At 36.2% G+C, this 4,966-nt stretch overlaps 1 long non-coding RNA gene across 1 annotated transcript; it reads right to left on the reverse strand.

Annotated features, from left to right (window-relative positions):
• Window positions 1–1,085: 1,085 nt before the first annotated feature.
• Window positions 1,086–2,568, reverse strand: LOC139934424 (uncharacterized). Its single transcript, XR_011785708.1, has 4 exons — window positions 2,480–2,568; window positions 2,266–2,370; window positions 1,591–1,739; window positions 1,086–1,258 (listed from the first exon to the last, which is right to left on the reverse strand). It is a non-coding gene; the product is annotated as an uncharacterized lncRNA (long non-coding RNA).
• Window positions 2,569–4,966: the final 2,398 nt, after the last annotated feature.

Genomic DNA, 4,966 nt, shown 5'->3' on the forward strand with positions numbered 1-4,966 from the left:
CTCACAAATAACAGTTAAAGAAATCTTAATAGATCCTTAATGGTACTAAACACACATTAAATAAACACTAAAGACAATGTCATGACCAATGTAATTAAAACATTGGTTTGGTGCATAGAGCTATACAAACAAGTATATATAGCTCTATTGTTTGATGACAATTAGTTAACAACAGGGTGGACCACGTGAAGGTTGTCATCTCCCACCCCACAAATAACGGTTAAAGGGAATCTTAATACATCCTTGATGGTACTAAACACACATTAAATAAACACTAAAGACAATGTCATGACCAATATAATTAAAACATTGGTTTGGTGCATATAGAGCTATACAAACAAGTATTATAGAGCTCTATTGTTTGATGACAATTAGTTAACAACAGGGTGGACCACGTGAAGGTTGTCATCTCCCACCCCACAATCAGTTAAAGGGGATCTTTATACATCGTTAAGGGGTACTCAACACACTATAAAAAAAACACTAAAGACAACGTCATGACCTTGTAATTAAAACCTTGTTAATGGGAACTCAATTACCCTTAATACTATGGCTCTGTCATGATCTATGTAATTATAAAACCTCTAGTTAATGAGAACTCAAATGACCTTAATGAATACCATGGACAATGTCAAGAACTTTGTAATTATAAAACCTTGTTAATGAGTACTCAAACAAAGACAAGGTCATGAACTTTGACATTACAAACTTTAATTAACCCTATGTGTGTCACAATATTTTACATGTCTTCATACAGTAGATAATAATAATAAAAACATGGTGGCCGCCATGTAAGGGTTCCACAGAACAGATACCATATAAGCAATAAGAATAATAAAAATTACAATAGCAATGAAATAAACTTCATCCAGAGTTAAGTATTTTAGCAATGAGGACAAAAACTGTTTCATGTCAACTTCCAGGAATGAATAAAACAGGCCAACGAATAGTGAAATTTACAAAAAAAAAAGATTTTGTGTTATTTTAAATGGGAAAATATCAATCTATCTAGCCTATACCGCACCATACTGTAGAAGGAAGGTCTCTTCGTCACCATTCCACCTTGATCTTTCTTGAGCTTGTCGCTTCCATGTGAAGCTTCCACGTGAAGCTTCCACATTCTGTTGTGCCGTCCATCCAAGGCCAACTTGATCTGCCTCTTTGTGTTCTTGGGGTTCATTCTGTTATACAATGTGTCCATCTGTTGACATGACGCCTTAGATGAGGTGGTGAAGAAAGAGTTTTCTTCACGTTAATCCTGTAATAATATGATCAAACATAAAAAAAAACGTTTTAACTGTTTTTTTTTGTGGTCACTTTTATACACTCATCTTTGACCTTTAAACTCAAGATTTAACTCAGGTTTTAATTTAAAGGTCAAAGATGAGTGTGTAATAATAACCACAAAAATGGCTTTTTGTAAAGCATGCATATCTCTCACTCAGTGACGCGCCTGCAGTTTAACAATACAGTATTGGTGCAAGGTAATATGGGACTATGTTTTAACTATGAGACGTAAGAAATGTATATTTTCTGCACTTTAATGGATTTCTAAACTTTCAGCTTAAGCTTAGCTAAAAGAGATCCTACCTTCAAACTCCACTTGGGACCCTGGTATGTAGCTGAGAAATACTTTGATGTCCATCTCCTCAAGCCATGATGTATCTCTCTTTGTACTGTGTTGTCACATCTTCATGGTCCATATTGACGGAGGGCAGAAAAGCAGTCGTCACAATCATCTGAAAGAAAATAACAATGTACTCACATCAGGACGAACTATATGAAAACAAATATAGATCATCAGGACCCGCTGCTTAAGCTCCACAGGGAACTAAGCACAACATAATTATGCCAAAATACCGTGAGACATGTACAATTTATGACTAGTATCCTGCTTTTGTTTTGGTTAGCAGAAAACTGTTAAGCAATATTTTTTGCTTAAACAGCCAGATGAAATTTGGCCCTGATTACAAAACAGGACGATGCTGAATTAAGAAGAACTTTTTCCAGATACGAACATAGTCTTGTTTGTCTACAGAAAAAAATTGTACTCCTTTTGAAGTAGAGAGTGAGACATCCAGGTACAGTAACAGGTTAATTGCAGCAACTCCTTTGGATGGTTCAGTCAACGTCCCGGTCAGTCATTAAACAGCCAACCTGAATAACACATCAAAAGAAAACTAAAACAAGAAGGTTCTGAATTAATCAGAGCTTTTAAAGATTGAAATCATTGTATTTTAAATTATCGAAAAGAAAAATATCTACCTTTTTGAAGTAGAAAGTGAGGCGTCAAGATACAGCAACAGGTCGATTCCAGAAACTCCGTTAGACAGTTCAGTCAACGTCCCGGTCAGTCATCAAGCAGCCAACCTGAATAACACATGAAAAGAAAACTATAAGGAAAAGGTTCTGAATTAAATAAAGCTTTAAACAAATTGGATTTGTTAAACACTTCTTTGTCTAAAGAAAAAATATCCACCTTTTGAAGTCAAGAGTAAGGCATCCAGATACAGCGACAGGTCAATTTCAGCAACTCCGTTGGATGGTTCAGTCACATTTCATCATTGCATGAAATAAAAAACAAATACATACAATCAAAAAATACATTTAGAAACCAAGTTCCTTCTTATTAGTTTGGGATTATATTCGGTGCGATAGATGGTGTGGGTGGTTGTTACATATGACCCTGTGAACCATGACGGATGGAGGTGCAAGTTTGGTTAGTCGAGTAATGAATAAAATGGCATACCTTAAGAGATTGTGTAAAAATACTAGTGATGTTTTTCTTAAATGTAAAAATAACAGAAACAAAATCTACTTGTTGAAGTAGAGAATGAGGCAGCCAGATACAGCATCAGGTCGATCCCGGTAACCCCATTAGGCGGTTCAGTCAACGTTCCAGTCAGTCATTAAACAGCCAACCTGAATAACACATCAACTACAACTAAAACAGGAAAATGCTGAATTATATAGAGCTTTTATAGATTGATATTGCCCAAAACTTCTTTACCAAAGAAACAATATCTACCTTATGAAGTACCGAGTGAGGTGCTAGATACAGCAACAGGTCGATTCCAGCAACTCCGTTAGATGGTACAGTCAAGGCCCCGGTCAGACATCAAGCAGCCAACCTGAATAGCACATGAAAAGAAATCTATAAGGAAAAGGTTCTGAATTAAATAGAGCTTTAGACAGATTGGATTTGTTAAAATCTTCTTTATCGTAAGAAAAAATATCCACCTTAGAAGGTGAGGTGCCAGCTACAGCAACAGGTCGATTCCAGCAACTCCATTAGATGGTTCAGTCAACGCCCCGGTCAGTCATCAAGCAGCCAACCTGAATAACATATCAAAAGAAAAAAGAAAACAAAGAAGGTCCTGAATTAAATAGAGCTTTAAACAGATTGGATTGTTAAAAACTTCTTTGTCTAAAGAAAAATATCCACCTTTTGAAGTAGAGAGTAAGGCATCCAGATACAGCGCCAGGTAAATTGCAGCAACTCCGGGAGATGGTTCAGTCACATTTCATCATTGCATGTAATAAAGAAATTAAATAGAGCTTTAAACAGATTGGATTTGTTAAAAACTTCTTTGTCTAAAGAAAAAATATCCACCTTTTGAAGTAGAGAGTGAGGCATCCAGATACAGCGCCAGGTAAATTTCAGCAACTCCGTTGGCTGGTTCAGTCACATTTCATCATTGCATGAAATAAAAAACAAATACATACGATCAAAACATACATTTAGAAACCAGGTTTTATCTCATTAGTTTGGGATTATATTCGGTGCGATAGATTGTGTGGGTGGTTGTTACATATGACCCTGTGAACCATGACGGATGGAGGTGAAAGTTTGGCTAGTAGAGTAATGAATAAAATTGCATTCCTTTAGAGATTGTGTAAAATACTAGTGATGTTTTTCTTGAATGTAAAAATAACAGAAACAAAATCTACTAGTTAAAGAAGAGAATGAGGCAGCCAGATACAGTGTCAGGTTGATCCCTGTAACCCCATTAGGCGGTTCAGTAAACGTTCCAGTCAGTCATTAAACAGCCAACCTGAATAACACATCAAATACAACTACAACAGGAAAATGCTGAATTAAATAGAGCTTTTACAGATTAATGTTATCCAAAACTTCTTTATCTCAAAATAAAGATATCTACCTTATGAAGTGGAGAGTGGGGCGTCCAGCTACAGCAACAGGTCGATTCCAGCAACTCCATTAGATGGTTCAGTCAACGCCCCGGTCAGTCATCAAGCAGCCAACCTGAATAACAAATCAATAGAAAAATTAAAACAAAGAAGGTCGTCAATTAAATAGAGCTTTAAACAGATTGGATTTGTTAAAAACTTCTTTGTCTAAAGAAAAATATCCACCTTTTGAAGTAGAGAGTAAGGCATCCAGATACAGCAGCAGGTCAATTTCAGCAACTCCGTTGGATGGTTCAGTCACATTTCATCATTGCATGAAATAAAAAACAAATACATACAATCAAAAAATACATTTAGAAACCAGGTTTCTTCTTATTAGTTTGGGATTATATTCGGTGCGATAGATGGTGTGGGTGGTTGTTACATATGACCCTGTGAACCATGACGGATGGAGGTGGAAGTTTGGCTAGTAGAGTAATGAATAAAATGGCATACCTTTAGAGATTGTGTCAAAATACTAGTGATGTTTTTCTTGAATGTAAAAATAACAGAAACAAAATCTACTAGTTGAAGAAGAGAATGAGGCGGCCAGATACAGCGTCAGGTCGATCCCTGTAACCCCATTAGGCGGTTCAGTCAACGTCCGAGTCGGTCATTAAACAGTTAACCTGAATCACTCATCAAATACAACTACAACAGGAAAATGCTGAATTAAAAAGAGCTATTACAGATTGATATTGTCCAAAACTTCTTTATCTAAAAGAAAAAATATCTACCTTATGAAGTAGAGAGTGAGGCGTCCAGATACAGCGTC

This window comes from Asterias amurensis, chromosome 1 (assembly GCF_032118995.1).
Source record: "Asterias amurensis chromosome 1, ASM3211899v1".
NCBI lineage: Eukaryota > Metazoa > Echinodermata > Asteroidea > Forcipulatida > Asteriidae > Asterias > Asterias amurensis.